The sequence below is a fragment of the Scyliorhinus torazame genome, chromosome 19 (assembly GCF_047496885.1).
Source record: "Scyliorhinus torazame isolate Kashiwa2021f chromosome 19, sScyTor2.1, whole genome shotgun sequence".
Taxonomy (NCBI): domain Eukaryota; kingdom Metazoa; phylum Chordata; class Chondrichthyes; order Carcharhiniformes; family Scyliorhinidae; genus Scyliorhinus; species Scyliorhinus torazame.
Genome location: NC_092725.1, coordinates 77,531,394 through 77,550,957, shown reverse-complemented (window position 1 = coordinate 77,550,957; position 19,564 = coordinate 77,531,394). Strand labels below are relative to the sequence as shown.

Genomic DNA, 19,564 nt, shown 5'->3' with positions numbered 1-19,564 from the left:
GGGATAGATAGAAGAGGAAGATCAATTTTAAAGATGTCTTTGTTATAGTTCCAAACATTTAACATCCCAAACAATTTTCTGTATTTCAGTGGGGTATTAATTGATACAAAGTGGCAGAATCATTATTTCTGGGTAAAAGTAGGAAAACTGTCTTGTTGGGAGATTGCTGAATGCAAAGCTTCATCATCAAAAGCAGATTCTCTCACTACCATCTTCTCAATGGTAATTAGGGATGAGCAACAAATGCTGCCTTTGCCGGCGATGCTCAGAACCCATGTAAGAATAAATGAAAAAGTTATTTTGGCGATGAAAGGTGGGTAGGCACTTTCTGGACCCCATCACAAAAAATGACAGCACAGCTTTCTGACCAGAAAATAATTAAGATTAAAATACTGCATCCCAGAGATTCTGCTTAGTACTGTTCATTTTTTAAATTTATCTCACTGGGCTAAATCGCTGGCTTTTAAAGCAGACCAAGGCAGGCCAGCAGCACGGTTCAATTCCCGTACCAGCCTCCCCGAACAGGCGCCGGAATGTGGCGACTAGGGGCTTTTCGCAGTAACTTTATTGAAGCCTACTCGTGACAATAAGCGATTTTCATTTCATTTCAAATGCAACTCCCCTGAAATTAATGCAAACGATTGCAGTTTCTAAGTGCAATTCCAGTTCCTGCCATATTAGAACATAGAACAGTACAGCACAGTACAGGCCCTTCAGCCCACGATGTTGTGCCGACCATTTATCCTAATCTAAGATCAACCTAACCTACACCCCTTCAATTTACTGCTGTCCATGTGCCTGTCTCAGAGTTGCTTAAATGTCCCTAATCACTCTGACTCCACTACCTTTGCTGGCAGTGCATTCCACACACCCACCTCTCTCTGTGTAAAGAATCTACCTCTGACATTTCTCCTATTTTCCTCCAATCACCTTAAAATTATGTCCCCTCATGACAGCCATTTCCACCCTGGGGAAAAGTCTCTGGCTATCCACTCTATCCATGCCTCTCATCATCTCGTACACCTCTGTCAAGTCACCTCTCTGCCTTCTTCGCTCCAGTGAGAAAAGCCCTAGCTTCCTCAACCTTTCTTCATAAGACATGCCCTCCAGTCCAGGCAGCATCCTGGTAAATCTCCTCTGTACCCGCTCCAAAGCATCCACATCCTTCCTATAATGAGGCGACCAGAACTGGACACAATATTTCAAGTGTGGTCTAACTAGAGATTTATAAAGCTGCAGCAAAACCTCGTGGCTCTTAAACTCAATCCCCCAGTTAATGAAAGCCAACACACCATACGCCTTCTTTTTTATTGAAAATTTTTGGTCAACCATCACAGTGCATTGTGTATCCTTTACACAATAATATAACAGTATAAATAACAATGACCTGTTTTATAAACAAAGAATAAATAATATATAACAAAAACTAAAACTAAATGGCAACTGCCTTGTCTCAGATAAACACTCTCCAAAAATATGATTTAACAGTCCAATGTACAATTATTTATAGCAACGACCTATACATATTATACATATATATTAATAACCCTGAGACTCCTTCTGGTTCCTCCCCCCCCCCCCCCCCCCCCCCCCTCTGGGCTGCTTCTGCTGCCTTCTTCTTTTCCATTCCCTCTATCTTTCTGTGAGGTATTCGACGAACGGTTGCCACCGCTTGGTGAACCCTTGAGCCGATCCCCTGAGGACGAAGTTAATCCGTTCCAGCTTTATAAACCCTGCCATGTCATTTATCCAGGTCTCCACCCCCGGGGGCTTGGCTTCCATCCACATCAACAGTATCCTGCGCCGGGCTACTAGGGACGCAAAGGCCAAAACATCGGCCTCTCTCGCCTCCTGCACTCCCGGCTCTTGTGCAACCCCAAATATAGCCAACCCCCAGCTTGGTTCGATCTGGACCCCCACTACTTTCGAAAGCACCTTTGTCACACCCACCCAGAACCCCTGTAGTGCCGGACATGACCAGAACATGTGGGTGTGATTCGCTGGGCTTCTCGAGCATCTCGCACAACTATCCTCTACCCCAAAAAATTGACTGAGCCGTGCTCCAGTCATATGCGCCCTGTGTAACACCTTAAATTGAATCAGGCTTAGCCTGGCACACGAGGACGATGAGTTTACCCTACTTAGGGCATCCGCCCACAGCCCCTCCTCAATCTCCTCCCCCAGCTCTTCTTCCCATTTCCCTTTCAGCTCATCTACCATAATCTCCCCCTCATTTCCCTATATATATCTGACACCTCACCGTCCCCCACCCATGTCTTTGAGATTACTCTGTCCTGCACCTCATGCGTCGGGAGCTGCGGGAATTCCCTCACCTGCTGCCTCGCAAAAGCCCTCAGTTGCATATACAGGAATGCATTCCCTTGGGGCAACCCATATTTCTCGGTCAGCGCTCCCAGACTTGCGAACTTCCCATCCACAAACAGAACTTCCAGTTGCGTTACTCCTGCTCTTTGCCATATTCCAAATCCCCCATCCATTCTCCCCGGGGCAAACCTATGGTTATTTCTTATCGGGGACCCCACCAAGGCGCCCGTCTTTCCCCTATGCCGGCTCCACTGTCCCCAAATTTTCAAAGTCGCCACCACCACCGGGCTTGTGGTGTATTTCTTCGGTGAGAACGGCAATGGGGCGTCACCATAGCTTGTAGGCTAGTCCCCCTACAGGACGCCCTCTCCAATCTCTTCCACGCCGCTCACTCCTCTTCTCCCATCCACTTACTCACCATTGAGATATTGGCGGCCCAGTAGTACTCACTTAGGCTCGGTAGTGCCAGCCCCCCCCTATCCCTACTACGCTGTAAGAATCCCTTCCTCACTCTCGGGGTCTTCCCGGCCCACACAAAACTCATGATACTCTTTTCGATCCTTTTGAAAAAAGCCTTCGTGATCACCACCGGGAGGCGCTGAAACACAAAGAGGAATCTCGGGAGGACTACCATTTTAACCGCCTGCACCCTCCCTGCCAGTGACAGGGATACCATGTCCCATCTCTTGAAGTCCACCTCCATTTGTTCCACCAATCGCGTTAAATTTAACCTATGCAATGTACCCCAATTCTTGGCTATCTGGATCCCCAAGTAACGAAAGTCCCTTGTTACCTTCCTCAGCGGAAAGTCCTCTATTTCTCTGCTCTGCTCCCCTGGATGCACCACAAACAACTCACTTTTCCCCATGTTCAGTTTATATCCTGAGAATTCTCCAAACTCCCGAAGTGTCCGCATTATCTCTGGCATCCCCTCCGCCGGGTCTGCCACATATAACAACAAATCATCCGCATACAGAGATACCCGGTGTTCTTCTCCTCCTCTAAGTACTCCCCTCCACTTCTTGGAACCCCTCAATGCCAGGGGCTCAATCGCCAGTGCAAACAGTAATGGGGACAGAGGGCATCCCTGCCTTGTCCCTCTATGGAGCCGAAAGTATGCAGATCCCCGTCCATTCTTGACCACACTCGCCACTGGGGCCCTATACAACAGCTGCACCCATCCAACATACTCATCTCCAAAACCAAATCTCCTCAGCACCTCCCACAAATAATCCCACTCCACTCTATCAAATGCTTTCTCGGCATCCATCGCCACCATTATCTCCACTTCCCCCTCTGGTGGGGGCATCATCATTACCCCTAGCAGCCTCCGTATATTCGTATTCAGCTGTCTCCCCTTCACAAACCCAGTTTGGTCCTCATGGACCACCCTCGGGACACAATCCTCTATCCTCATTGCCATTACCTTGGCCAGAACCTTAGCGTCTACATTTAGGAGGGAAATAGGTCTATAGGACCCGCATTGCAGCGGGTCCTTTTCCTTCTTTAGGAGAAGCGATATCGTTCCCTCAGACATAGTCGGGGGCAGCTGTCCCCTTTCCTTTGCCTCATTAAAGGTCCTCATCAGTAGCGGGGCAAGCAAGTCCACATTTTTCCTGTAAAATCCAACTGGGAATCCATCCGGTCCCGGAGCCTTCCCCGCCTGCATGCTCCTAATTCCTTTCACTACTTCCTCTATTTCAATCTGTGCTCCCAGTCCCACCCTTTCCTGCTCTTCCACCTTGGGAAATTCCAGCCGACCCAAAAAGCCCATCATTCTCTCCCTCCCATCCGGGGGTTGAGCTTCATATAATTTTTTATAAAATGCCTTGAACACTCCATTCACTCTCTCCGCTCCCCGCTCCTTCCTCATCCCTCACTCCCCCTATTTCCCTCGCTGCTCCCCTTTTCCTCAATTGGTGGGCCAGCAACCTGCTCGCCTTCTCCCCATATTCGTACTGTACAACCTGTGCCTTCCTCCATTGTGCCTCTGCAGTGCCCGTAGTCAGCAGGTCAAATTCTACATGTAGCCTTTGCCTTTCCCTGTACAGTCCCTCCTCCGGTGCTTCCGCATATTGTCTGTCCACCCTCAAAAGTTCTTGCAGCAACCGCTCCCTTTCCTTACTCTCCTGCTTCCCTTTATGTGCCCTTATTGATATCAGCTCCCCTCTAACCACCGCCTTCAGCGCCTCCCAGACCACTCCCACCTGGACCTCCCCATTATCATTGAGTTCCAAGTACTTTTCAATGCACCCACTCACCCTTAGACATACCCCCTCATCTGCCATTAGTCCCATGTCCATTCTCCAGGGTGGGCGCCCTCCTGTTTCCTCCCCTATCTCCAAGTCTACCCAGTGTGGAGCTTGATCCGAAATGGCGATAGCCGTATGCTCCGTTCCCCTCAACTTCGGGATCAACGCCCTTCCCAGCACAAAAAAGTCTATTCGCGAGTAGACTTTATGGACATAGGAGAAAAACGAGAACTCCTTACTCCTCGGTCTGCTAAATCTCCACGGGTCTACACCTCCCATCTGCTCCATAAAATCTTTAAGTACCTTGGCTGCTGCCGGCCTCCTTCCAGTCCTGGACTTCGACCTATCCAGCCCTGGTTCCAACACCGTATTAAAATCTCCCCCCATTATCAGCTTTCCCATCTCTAGGTCCGGAATGCGTCCTAGCATCCGCCTCATAAAATTGGCATCATCCCAGTTCGGGGCATATACGTTTACCAAAACGACCGTCTCCCCCTGTAGTTTGCCACTCACCATCACGTATCTGCCCCCGTTATCCGCCACTATAGTATTTGCCTCGAACATTACCCGCTTCCCCACTAATATAGCCACCCCACTGTTTTTCGCATCTAGCCCCGAATGGAACACCTGCCCCACCCATCCTTTGCGTAGCCTAACCTGGTCTATCAGTTTCAGGTGCGTTTCCTGTAACATGACCACATCTGCCTTAAGTTTCTTAAGGTGTGCGAGTACCCGTGCCCTCTTTTATCGGCCCGTTCAGCCCTCTCACGTTCCACGTGATCAGCCGGGTTGGGGGGCTTCCTACCCCGCCCCCCTTGTCGATTAGCCACCCCCCTTTTTCCAGCTCCTCACCCGGTTCCCACGCAGCTGTATCTCCCCCAGGCGGTGCCCCCCCGCCCACCCCCTCCCATACCAGCTCCCCACTCTCCCCAGCAGCAGCAACCCAGTAATTCCCCCCTCCCACCCCCCCAGCTAGATCCCCCGCTAGCGTAATTACTCCCCCCATGTTGCTCCCAGAAGTCAGCAAACTCTGGCCGACCTCGGCTTCCCCCCGTGACCTCGGCTCGCACCGTGCGACGCCCCCTCCTTCCTGCTTCTCTATTCCCGCCATGATTATCATAGCGCGGGAACCAAGCCCGCGCTTCTCCCTTGGCCCCGCCCCCAATGGCCAACGCCCCATCTCCTCCACCTCCCCTCCTCCCCCCATCACCACCTGTGGAAGAGAGAAAAGTTACCACATCGCAGGATTAGTACATAAAACACCTCTTTCCCCCCTTTTTAACCCCCCTCTTCGCCCCCCACATTCGCCCCACCACTTTGTTCAAACGTTCTTTTTAATAACCCGTTCATTCCAGTTTTTCTTCCACAATAAAAGTCCACGCTTCATCCGCTGTCTCAAAGTAGTGGTGCCTCCCTCGATATGTGACCCACAGTCTTGCCGGTTGCAGCATTCCAAATTTTATCTTCTTTTTATGAAGCACCGCCTTGGCCCGATTAAAGCTCGCCCTCCTTCTCGCCACCTCCGCACTCCAGTCTTGATAAACGCGGATCACCGCGTTCTCCCATTTACTGCTCCGAGTTTTCTTTGCCCATATAAGGACCATTTCTCTATTCTTAAAACGGAGGAATCTCACCACTATGGCTCTGGGAATGTCTCCTGCTCTCGGTCCTCGTGCCATCACTCGGTATGCTCCCTCCACCTCCAACGGACACGCCGGGGCCTCCGCTCCCATTAACGAGTACAGCATCGTGCTCACATATGCCCCGACGTCCGCTCCCTCCGCACCTTCAGGAAGACCAAGAATCCTCAGGTTGTTCATCCTTGCGTTGTTCTCCAGTGCCTCCAACCTTTCCACACATCGTTTCTGATGTGCCTCATGCATCTCCGTCTTCACCACCAGGCCCTGTATGTCGTCCTCATTCTCGGCTGCCTTTGCCTTCACGACCCGAAGCTCCCGCTCCTGGGTCTTTTGTTCCTCCTTTAGCCCTTCGATCGCCTGTAGTATCGGGGCCAACAGCTCTTTCTTCATTTCCTTTTTGAGCTCTTCCACACAGCATTTCAAGAACTCTTGTTGTTCAGGGCCCCATGTTAAACTGCCACCTTCCGACGCCATCTTGGTTTTTGCTTGCCTTCCTTGCCGCTGTTCTAAAGGATCCACTGCAATCCGGCCACTTTCTCCTCCTTTTTCCATCCGTATCCAGGGGGGATTCCCTTCTGGTTTACCGCACAGTGTTTTTAGCCGTCAAAATTGCCGTTAGGGCTCCTATCAAGAGCCCAAAAGTCCGTTTCACCGGGAGCTGCCGAAACGTGCGACTCAGCTGGTCATCGCCGCACCCGGAAGTCCTCCCCATTATCATTGAGTTCCAAGTACTTTTCAATGCATCCCCTCAGCCTTAGACACACCCCCTCTTCTGCCATTAGTCCCATGTCCATTCTCCAGGGTGGGCGCCCTTCTGTTTCCTCCACTATCTCCAAGTCCACCCAATGTGGAGCGTGATCCGAAATGGCTATAGCCGTATACTCCGTTCCCCTCACCTTCGGGATCAACGCCCTTCCCAAAACAAAAAAGTCTATTCGTGAATAGACTTTGTGGACATAGGAGAAAAACGAAAACTCCTTACTCCTAGGTCTGCTAAATCTCCACGGGTCTACTCCTCCCATCTGCTCCATAAAATCTTTAAGCACCTTGGCTGCTGCCGGCCTCCTTCCAGTCCTGGACCTCGACCTGTCCAACCCTGGTTCCAACACCGTATTGAAATCTCCCCCATTACCAACTTTCCCACCTCTAGGTCCGGGATGCGTCCTAGCATACGCCTCATAAAATTGGCATCATCCCAGTTCGGGGCATATACGTTTACCAAAACCACCGTCTCCCCCTGTAGTTTGCCACTCACCATCACGTATCTGCCCTCGCTATCCGCCACTATAGTCTTTGCCTCAAACATTACCCGCTTCCCCACTAATATAGCCACCCCCCTGTTTTTCGCATCTAGCCCTGAATGGAACACCTGCCCCACCCATCCTTTGCGTAGTCTCACCTGGTCTATCAGTTTCAAGTGCGTTTCCTGTAACATAACCACGTCTGCCTTAAGTTTCTTAAGGTGTGCGAGTACCCGTGCCCTCTTTATCGGCCCGTTCAGCCCTCTCACGTTCCACGTGATCAGCCGGGTTGGGGGGCTTTTTACCCCCCCCTCCCCCCTTGTCGATTAGCCATCCCCTTTTTCCAGCTCCTCACCCGGTTCCCACTCAGCTGTGTCCCCCCCAGGCAGTGCCCCCCCGGCCATCCCACCCCATACCAGCTCCCCCGCATCCCCAGCAGCAGCAGCCCAATAATTCCCACCTCCCACCCCCCCGCTAGATCCCCCACTAGCGTAGTTACACCCCCCATGTTGCTCCCAGAAGTCAGCAAACTCTGGCCGACCTCGGCTTCCCCCCGTGACCTCGGCTCGCACCGTGCGACGCCCCCTCCTTCCTGCTTCCCTATTCCCGCCATGATTATCATAGCGCGGGAACCGAGCCTGCGCTTCCCCCTTGGCCCCGCCCCCAATGGCCAACGCCCCATCTCTTCCACCTCCTTTCCTCCCCCCACCACCTCCTGTGGAAGAGAGAAAAGTTACCACATCGCAGGATTAATAACATAAACTCCTCTTTCCCCCCTTTTTACCTCCCTCTTCGCCCCCCATACTCGCCCCACCACTTTGTTTCAAACGTTCTTTTTTTAATAACCCGCTCATTCCAATTTTAATTCCACGATAAAAGTCCACGCCTCATCCGCCGTCTCAAAGTAGTGGTGCCTCCCTTGATATGTGACCCACAGTCTTGCCGGTTGCAGCATTCCGAATTTTATCTTCATTTTGTGAAGCACCGCCTTGGCCCGATTAAAGCTCGCCCTCCTTCTCGCCACCTCCGCACTCCAGTCTTGGTATACGCGGATCACCGCGTTCTCCCACTTACTGCTCCGAGTTTTCTTTGCCCATCTAAGGACCATCTCTTTGTCCTTAAAACGGAGGAATCTCACCACTATGGCTCTAGGAATTTCTCCTGCTCTCGGTCCTCGCGCCATCACTCGGTATGCTCCCTCCACCTCCAGCGGACCCGCCGGGGCCTCCGCTCCCATTAACGAGTGCAGCATCGTGCTCACATATGCCCCGACGTCCGCTCCCTCCGCACCTTCAGGAAGACCAAGAATCCTTAGGTTGTTCCTCCTCGCGTTGTTCTCCAGCGCCTCCAGCCTTTCCACACATCATTTATGGTGTGCCTCGTGCATCTCCGTCTTCACTACCAGGCCCTGTATGTCGTCCTCATTCTCGGCAGCCTTTGCCTTCACGACCCGAAGCTCCCGCTCCTGGGTCTTTTGCTCCTCCTTTAGCCCTTCGATCGCCTGTAATATCGGGGCCAACAGCTCCTTCTTCATTTCCTTTTTGAGTTCTTCCACGCAGCGTTTCAAAAACTCGTGTTGTTCAGGGCCCCATATTAAACTGCCACCTTCCAACGCCATCTTGGTTTTTGCTTGCCTTCCTTGCCGCTGCTCTAAAGGATCCACCGCAATCCGGCCACCTTCCTCTCCTTTTTTCATCCGTATCCAGGGGGATTCCCTTCTGGTTCACCGCACAGTACTTTTAGCCGTTAAAATTGCCGTTGGGGCTCTTATTAAGAGCCCAAAAGTCCGTTCCACGGGGAGCTGCCGAAACGTGCGACTCAGCTGGTCATCGCCGCACTCGGAAGTGTCCCATACGCCTTCTTAACAACCCTATCAACCTGGGTGGCAACTTTGAGGGATCTATGTACATGGACCCCAAGATCCCTCTGTTCCTCCACACTTCCAAGAATCCTGGGTGGAATTCTCCAATCCCGCGGCAGAGTGTCCACGCCGTCGTGTTTTACGACGGTGTGAACAGGCCGCTCCCAGTACTAATTCTGGCCCCTACAAGGGGCCAGCACGGCGCTGGAGCGGTTTGCGCCGCTCCAGCTACCGATCCCGGCGCGAACTGTGCGCCGTGGGATCTGCGCATGCGCAGTTGCGCCGATGCCAACGAGGACATGCGCAGTGACGCTGGCGCCAACGCGCCCATGCGCAGTGGCCTCCTTCAATGCGCCGGCCCCGACGCAACATGGCGCAGGACTACAGGGGCCGGCACGTAGGAAAGGAGGCCCCCAGCCACAGAGGCCGGCCCGCCGATCGGTGGGCCCCGATTGCGGGCCAAGCCACATCGGAGGCCTCCCCCACAGGCCGCCACCCGACCCTTCCACGACAAGGTCCCGCCGGCCCAGAGCAGGTTAGAACGACGTCGGCGGGACTCGGCTCTTTTCTTACGGCTGCTCGGCCCATCCAGGCTGGAGAATCGGCGGGCTGGCCACGTAGAGCAGCCTGCAACCAGCGCCGTGCCAAATACGCCAGCGCCAATTCTCCACTCTGCGTAGAGTCGCGTGCCGGCGTGGCCCGTTCACGGGGATTCTCCGGCGCGGCCCAAGGCTGGGAGAATCCCGCTCCCTGCCTTTAATCCTGCATTCAGCATTCAAATTCGACATTCCAAGATGAATCACTTCACATTTATCAAGGTTGAACTCCATCTGCCACTTCTCAGCCCAGCTCTGCATCCTGTCAATGTCCTGTTGTAACCTGCAACAACCCTCAACACTATCTACAACTCCACCAACTTTCGTGTCATCAGCAAACTTAGTAACCCACCCTTCCACTTCCTCATCCAAGTCATTTATAAAAACCACAAAGAGCAGAGGTCCCAGAACAGATCCTTGCGGGACACCACTGGTCACCGACCTCCAGGCGGAATACTTTCCATCCACTACCACTCGCTGTCTTCTTTCGGCCAGCCGATTCTGTATCCAGACAGCTAAATTTCCCTGTATCCCATGCCCCCTAACTTTCTGAATGAGCCTACCATGGGGAACTTTATCAAATGCCTTACTGAAATCCATATACACCACATCCAATGCCCGACCTTCATCAATGTGTCTCGTCACATCCTCAAAGAATTCAATGAGGCTTGTGAGGCATCATCTGCCCCTCACAAAGCCATGCTGGTTATCTTTAATCAAATTATGTTTTTCTAATTAATCAGAAATCCTATCTCGCAGAATCCGTTCCAATATTTTGCTCACCACAGATATAATACTGATGGGTCTGTAATTCCCAGGGATTTCCCTAGTCCCTTTCTTGAATAGGGGAACAACATTCGCCTCCCTCCAATCATCCGGTACTACTCCAGTGGAGAGTGAGGACACAAAGATCATCGCCAACGGTGCAGCAATCTCCCCCCTCGCTTCCCGTAGTAACCTTGGGTATATCCCGTCTGGCCCAGGGGACTTATCTATCCTAATGCTTTTCAAAATTTCCAGCACATCCTCCTTCTTAATATCAAGTCGATTAACCTGATTCACACTGTTCTCATGAGCAGCAAGGTCCCTCTCTCCAGTGAATATTGAAGCAAAGTATTAATTTAGGGCCTCCCCCATCTCTTCAGACTCTAGGCACAAGTTCCCTCCACTATCCCTGATTGGCCCTACTCTCACTCTGATTATCCTCATATTTTTCACGTAAGTGTAGAACGCCTTGGGGTTTTCCCTAATCCTTCCCGCCAGGGCTTTTTCATGCCCCCTTCTAGCTCTCTTCAGTCCATTTTTGAGTTCCTTCCTGGCTACCTTGTAACCCTCTAGAGCTGAGTCAGATCCTTGCTTCCTCAACCTTACGTAAGCTTCCTTCTTCCTCTTGACTAGAAGCTCCACTTCTCTTGTCATCCAAGGCTCCTTCACCTTACCATTCCTTCCTCGTCTCAGTGGGACAAAACAATTCAGCACTCGCAGCAAGTGCTCCTTAAACAACCCCACATTACTGTTGTGCATTTCCCCAAAGAACAATTGTTCCCACTTTCTGCTCCTCAGCTCCTGTCTAATAGCAGTATAATTTCCCCTTCCCCAATTAAATACCTTCCCATACTGTGTGTTCCTGTCCCTCTCCATGACTAAGGTAAATGTCAAGGAGTTGTGGTCACTGTCACCAAAATGCTCTCCCACTGAGACATCTGACACCTGGCCTGGTTCATTGCCGAGCACCAAGTCCAATATAGTCTCCCCACTAGTCGGCCTATCTACATATTGAGTCAGGAATCCTTCCTGTACACACCTGACAAAATCTGCTCCATCCAAACCATTTGCACTGTAGCCATCTGGATGGCCACGTCCCGATTACAAAATGGACACTTGCAAAGAATGCAGGGAAAATTGGACAATACCGAAAAAGCATGCAGGTGCAAGGTCTGTCTGTTAATTAGAGCCTTAGCTCTCAGACAGGACCGGTACTGCTAAACCACCTACATACTAATGAGCCATCCCCGGGAACAAAAGGCAACATTTAGGCAAACAATGCTAAGCCAGACATCCCGGTGCCAGAGGAGACTAAAACAACGCAGACCAACGGCCACCTAGGACACGCCCAGCAACCAGGAACCCACCCCTAGATTGGAGGAAAATCGATAAGGTTAACTGGGAAACGGCCCAATTAATTGGGGCCAAGTTCAAGGCCCGCCCAAAAGCGCGCCAAGCCCTTTTGGGGTATAAAAAGGACTCCCCAAGAGAGGATCGCTCTCTTGGCCTTGGCTCTCAGCAAGTAGAGACCCGCCAAAGCTACACCAGACCAAGTAAGTTTCAAGTCAACGCACGCTACGAGATAGACGCTCCTAGTTGCTATCCTGTAAACAGCTCGACCCAGCAGCCTCAGAACCGAGCAACGGTCATTGTTCCTCATGACTGAGTGGGCACCCGAAGCTAGGTATAGGCTTTTAGTAATAGTGATAGTTTAGGTTGTAGAGTTTTATGCATGAGTAGATTTGACTGTGTGTAAATAAATGAACATCGCTTTTGAACTTACTAACTTGTGTATCGAGTCTTTGATCAGTATTCGGTTTAGAACCTTGTGGCAGTGTCGAAAGATACCTGGCGACTCTTGAGCAAACGTATTTAAACACAGCCAAATTAAGCGACAACAGCAAGTTAGCAACAGCACTAAGGAGGTTCCAGTCAATATTAGGGAAATTGAAGTCACCCATGACAACAACTCTGTTACTTCTGCACTTTTCCAAGATCTGCCGCCCAATCTGCTCCTCTATCTCTCTGCTGCTATTGGGGGGTCTATAGAAAACTCCCAATAAAGTGACCGCTCCTTTCTTGTTTCTGACTTCCACCCATACTGACTCAGTAGACAAACCCTCAACTACCTCCTTTTCTGCAGCTGTGGTGCACTCCCTAATTAACAGTGCCACTCCCCCCTCCTCTTTTTCCTCCCTCCCTATTCTTCTGAAAACATCTAAACCCCGAAACATCTAACAACCATTCCTGCCCCTGTGAAATCCAGGTCTCCGTAATGGCCACAGCATCGTAGTTCCAAGTACTGATCCATGCTCTAAGTTATCTCCCTTATTCCTGACACTCCTTGCATTGAAACAGACACACTTTAACCCATTCCACTGAGTGCAACTTTGGCCTATCAACTGTCTATCCTTCCTCACAGACTTGCTGTATACTATTTCTGCCTGTTCAACAGCTACCCTATCCATAGCTCTGGTTCCCATTCCCCTGCCAAACTAGTTTAAACCCTCCCGAAGAGCTCTAGCAAACCTCCCACCCAGGATATTGGTGCCCCTCCATTTTAGGTGCAATCCGTCCTTCATGTACAGGTCCCACCTTCCCAAGAAGATATCCCAATGATCCATATATCTGAAGCCTTCACTCCTGCACCAGCCCTGTAGCCACGTGTTCAGCTGCACTCGCTCTCTGTTCCTTGCCTCACTTGCACTTGGCACCGGTAGCAATCCTGAGATCATTACTCTGCTTGTCCTGCTCTTTAGCTTCCAACCTAACTCCCTAAAATCACTTTTTAGATCCTCATCCCTTTTCTTAGCTATGTCGTTGGTGCCTATGTGCACCACAACTTCTGGTTGCTCCCCCTCCCCCCGAAGAATCCTGTAGACTCGATCCAAGACATCCCTGGCCCTGGCACCCAGGTGATAACATACCTTCCGGGAGTCTCTTTCGCGACCACAGAATCTCCGATCTATTCCCTTAACCATTGAGTCTCCTATCACTATTGCTTTTCTATTCTCCCCCCTTCCCTTCTGAGCCACAGAGCCAGACTCAGTGCCAGAGACCTGGCTGCTAGGGCCTTCCCCCAGTCGGTCATTCCCCCCAACAGCATCCAAAACAGTATACTTGTTTTGAATATTGGACCCTAACTCAGAAAATATTGGGCACAATCTAACGGCCGGGCGCGCTGGGTGCAAGCCAGTTAGATCGTGGGAGAGTCCAAAATCAGGAACTGGGCCAGATGCCAATCTGTTTCCAATCTAACCAGCCCGTTCCTGTTGGTGAAATCTAGATCCAGCTGCGGCGTGGCAAGAAACCAACAACTACCAATAAAGGCCAATCTGCAAGGACCCCCTGTCTAACGGCCTTTGGCCGCACAGCTGAAGGCTATCGCTAAAAGGGAATTGCCAATGTTAGTAATGTGAGCACTTCACAGCTCTTAAGTGAATTCCCACCGTTTAATAAACAAAATATTCTCAAGTGGATTTCCGTGGGGAGACGCACCATGTCACAGGCGGGTGTGACTGCCTGGCATCCCAATCAGACTATGAGGCCTGGACACTTTACCTGAACATTGGAAGCTTCAACACTTCAGGGGCAGCAGCCAACAATCAAACACCCAAGAGCTGGGCTGCAGCACTGGATGTACCCCTGTGACCAGACGGTGGGTGTATGGAGCGGGTGGGGGACTCCTGTTCTGGGTGTGTGCGCATGTACGGCAAGGTTCCCCAGCACAAGCAGCTCACTGGATGGCCCCTGAAAGGTGACAGCGAATGTCAGGGTGGGGGAGGCTTGGGGGATTAGAGAATACTGGGGTGGAAGCCATAACTGATTGTCCGCAAGCAGCTGCCCTCGAAGCGGCAGTCCAGGCAGCCAGATGCTGGCAGCAGCATCGATTAGAGGCTCAAAGTGGCAGCCCATGTGTCGGGGCCCGCCGCACACCCAGAACTCAGCCGCCCATCAGGCAAACAGAGAATCCATGACTTCATGGTTGCATTTGTGGGCTGTTAGTTGAGATATGCCACACGTCCCCGCTCGAGCCTCAGAATGAACTTGAGACGTAAAGGTTCAGGGCTGCGTTGACCTTGACGGCCACCAGGAGCGGGTATCCTCCTCCTCCATCTGGTGCCAAGTCTGCAAGGACATGGCGTAGATGCCGCACTGTTACTTGTTGAGGCTGAGCCTTCTGTGGCACATGCTGTCTGACATCTCTTCGAACGACCATCAACACCTGTACACCTTGGGAAACATAGGGAGATGGGAGGAGCTGGGGGGGGGGCGGGGTAGCAGGGTCCAATGCCAACTCACCTGTGTGGCCTGGTGGAGGTCGTTGAGCTTCTTGTGATACTAGGTCCCAGTCCTGGTTATACTCCCCCAGCTGCCACTGCCTCCCAGGCAGCAGTGGCTGCTCTGAGGATGACCCTCCGACCCCCTCGGGGGGAACATGGTATCTCGTCTGGACTCCACCGCGTCCAGCAGTTGGGCCAGGTCAGCATCACCGAAGCATGGGGCTGGTCTGTGCAGTGGTATGGCTGCGTGCTGTCTGGGATTTGCTCTGCAAGATCACTTTAAGAGCTGCTCCCCTTCATTAGTGGGGAGCTGCCGAGTGCGTTCCAGGTGAATCAGCTGGTGGGAAAGCCAGTTCTGGCGTGAAGTCTTGGGGGCATCATTAAGTGTCCTAACTAACGTTAGATACCGGTGATGGTCTCACCGGGTTGGCTGGCGGGAAACGCCCAGCAGCTCCCGCTCACTATCACACTTATAAACTTTTCTGTTAGATAGCGCACAGTGACAGAAGCAAGCTGCAACCACCAACCTGATTGAATTAATCATTATTATAAGTGTGGCTGAACTCGTGGAGCGGCAGCTGCAGTGTAGTGCGTGAGTTAGCGGTTGACTCACGGAGCACGGCTAAACTCTCAGAGTGGCAATTTATCGGTTGACTCACGGAGCGAGAGTCCAAACTTGTGGAGTGGCAGTTAAGCGCTGGCCAGTAAACTCCCAGGAGTCAAGTAGGGTGGCATTCTTTGTCCTTTGTATATAGTTGAACTTCAATAAACAAATATGTTAACTTGTACCTGCTGAGTAGTTATTGAGCCTTGCAGCTATTACATTTGGCAACAAGGGAAATCGGGACTGCACAAGTCTCTGCAGAAAGGTAAAAATAAAGTCCCTTTTTGGGAAAATTGATCCTTTTGACCCAGAGACTGAACACTGGGTTCAGTATATTGAAAAACGTCACTATTTCTTCACCGCTGATGAAATTACAGGAGAAAATGTGCAAAAAATAATTCTGCCTAGTGTATGTGGCCCCCAAACGTACAATTTCATTAGAAATTTAACATCCCCAGAAACGCCAGCTAGTCTTTTGGCCACCTTGTAAAATTGATAAAGTATAATTTAAACCCCAGACCGCCTATCATGCAGTGTTTTAAATTTAATTCTGCTTAAGGGATCCAGTTGAAACGATTGCGACATACATGGTAAGACTCCGAAAATTGGTGGAGCTATTTGAATTTGGATCATCAGAGTGATATGCTGTGAGGCAGCTTAGTTAGAGGCGTGAATAACATAAACTTACAGAAAAAGCTTCTAGGAGAAAATAATTATTTCCCTAGAGAAAGCCATGGAAATAGCTCAGGATGTGGAGAAAGGCGGTCTTGAGTTACAGTGCATGCAAAGGTGGATCGGCTGTGGTGCAAAACTGTTGCAAGTAGGAGAGTTGAGTGCTCAGAAGAGATAGAGCAGAAACTCACCAAACAAGGCTGGGAACAAAGGAAAAAAACAGAATCAACAACCCAGAAATTCTGATGAATGCTTTAGGTCGGATCATCCCAGCAAAGATGCAAATTCCTGGATTCTATCTGCTTTGGTTGCAATTGGAGAGGCCACATCTGAATTAAGTGCCGAGCCAAACGGAATACAACCGGTTTGAACAAATAAAAAACCTGGACTCCAGTGCATAATCTAGGACATGATTCAGAAGAGGAATCTGGGATATATCAATCGAATAATGCCAAGATGAGTAAATCGGCTCCTACCATAATAGCAAGCATGGAAGTGGATACCAGTGCTTCTGTGACCATCGTAGAGCAGCAGACATTTGAATATTTTCAAGGCAGAGTTTAACACTTAAAATTAAGTAATACAACAGCTAAATTGGCTACATATACGGGGAAAATCCTAAACATTTTGGGAACTAGATCTGCGCCGCTGACTTATCAGCATCAGTCTGCTCAACTACCGATTGTCGTCGCACTAGGGGCCGAGTCTCATGGGACGAGATTGCTCGCCTCCAATAGAACTGAATTGGCTAAAGATCTTCAATATAGCTGATGTTAGTTTACAAGAAGTTTAAAAAAACCCTGAGATCTTTCAAAATGAATAAAGCAGAATTTGGGATTTGTTATGGGCCAGGGTTTAGAGAAGCCCAAAGTGATTCATGGAGTTTACCTGACCCACAACTTTTAATAGATTGTGGTTATGGGAAGCACACGGGCCCACTCTGCAGGTGTGATGCAATAGAACTCTACAGTACTTTTAAATTAAAACAATGTTTATTTATGAAACCAGTTAACACTTTATAAACCCACAGTAAACATCTTAACAACTATCAACACCAATCCTCCCCACAGATACAATATTCTATAAGTAAACCTTAATCTTTCCTTATTAACATCCATAAGACAAAATACCCTTTTTAACACACAGATCAGGTTTAAATTCATTACTGAGAGCAGTTATCACTTTTAAACTAGCAAGTGATTTGAAGACATTTCTTTCATGCAGAAAATCAGAATTACACCTGGTTTTGCTGGATGCAACTTCCAATCTGCAAAACAAAACTAAACACACCCGGTAGCTGCAAGTCCAAAGCGAAAGTAAAAGAAGACAGCCCAGCTCCACCCACACTGACATTACTGATAAACACCCATTTCTTAAAGGTACATCCACTACAGCTATTTTATAAACCCCCATTTCTTAAAGGTACTCGCACATGACAGGTGTCAACATAAATTTAGCTACCCCAAAATGTCATAAGAGTTCGCCCAGTGCCGTACGCCTTACAAGAAAAAGGGCGAGGCAGAGCATAAATGTTTGGAAGAATTGAGAGTCGTGAAACCAATGCAATTTTCTGAATGGGTTTCCCCCATTTTATGTATTAAAATTGGAAAGAATAGTTCACATTTATGGGGACTGCAAATTGACCATCAATTAAGCAGCCAGGCTGGACAGGTGTCGGATTCTAAATGTTGAGTATCTTCATGTAAATCTAGCAGTGTTTTTTCAAACTTTTTTTCCTCTGGGACCTACTCTTGCCAAACGGCCGACCTCCGGAACCCACACCAGTCAACCTTCACGACCCACAGCATGTTCGCTTACCTTTAATGTGACAGGTGAGCCTGCTTGGTCATCACAATCTCACTCCAATCAGGTTCACAGAATGAGATGGCAATGCACATTTCAGGCTCAGAGTTCAGCCGGTCCCTTTGTGCCGTCTTCACCTTTATGAGAACGGAAATTCCACTCTTGCACATGTTGTCGTGAAAGGCAGTAGCTACAGCATGCTAGTTTTACTGAGCACTAGATATTCCTGGAAGATACTACTCCAGAATGCAGACTACCTCATGGACTTGTGGCATGGTTTTAATGTGCTGTCACAGGTCAGGTGCAGCAACTCAGTCTCTTCATTTGGAGTCAGCTGTAAGTTAATAACTGGCTCTGGGATCTCAAACTCAAAGGGAAGTTTCACCCACCTCTTCTCTTTCAAAATCTGAAACTTCTCCTCTGGAAAGTAATGACAAAAACTGTTAATCAACTCAGCCAGATGCAACTGAATAAGGCTCATCAGTCTATTGACAGTTTCCTTACTAACACGGTTCGATGTGCTGCAGCAGTGTGGGGAACATGTAGTAGCTTTAGTTTTGTACTCGCACTTGCCAAACTTTCAATTACTTTTGGAAAGCATCTATTTTTTTCCACAGTGCCGAAAGCAATCATCATCCTTTCCTTGTAATTGGAGGTTGTTTGTTTAAAATTGAAAGGATGAGACTTCCGGGTGCGGCGATGACCAGCTAAGTCGCACGTTTCGGCAGCTCCCGGTGGAAAGGACTTTTGGGCTCTTAATAGGAGCCCCAACGGCAATTTTAACGGCTAAAAACACTGTGCGGTAAACCAGAAGGGAATCCCCCCTGGACACGGATGGAAAAAGGAGAGGAAAGTGGCCGGATGGCTGCTGTCCATTTCGTTCGTACATCTCGGCCGGTGTAGCAGATGATGGCCCCCGTTGGTCAAGTGTGGCGGGCGGTGACTTCCGGGTGCGGCGATGACCAGCTAGGTCGCACGTTTCGGCAGCTCCCGATGGCGTCGGAAGGAGGCAGTTTAATATGGGGCCCTGACCAACAAGAGTTCCTGCGGCGTTGCGTGGAAGAACTTAAAAAGGAGATGAAGAAGGAGCTGTTGGCCCCGATATTACAGGCGATTGAAGGGCGAAAGGAGGAGCAAAAGACCCAGGAGCAGGAGCTTCGGGTCGTGAAGGCAAAGACTGCTGAGAATGAGGACGACATACAGGGCCTGGTGGTGAAGACAGAGATGCATGAAGCACAACACAAAAGGTGTGTGGAAAGGCTGGAGGTGCTGGAGAATAATGCGAGGAGGAAGAATTTAAGGATTCTTGGTCTTCCCGAAGGTGCAGAAGGGGCGGACGTCGGGGCATATGTGAGCACGATGCTGCACTCGTTAATGGGATCGGAGGCCCCGACGGGCCCGTTGGAGGTGGAGGGGGCCTATCGAGTTATGGCGCGAAGACCGAGGGCTGGAGAAATTCCTCGAGCCATAGTGGTGAGATTTCTCCGATATAAGGACAGAGAGATGGTCCTCAGATGGGCAA

At 50.1% G+C, this 19,564-nt stretch overlaps 1 protein-coding gene across 1 annotated transcript in view; it reads right to left on the bottom strand.

The window, feature by feature from the left end:
* LOC140396240 (structural maintenance of chromosomes protein 1B-like) overlaps nucleotides 1-19,564 on the bottom strand; it is a 367,818-nt gene that overhangs the window by 106,077 nt on the left and 242,177 nt on the right. The window lies entirely within an intron of this gene.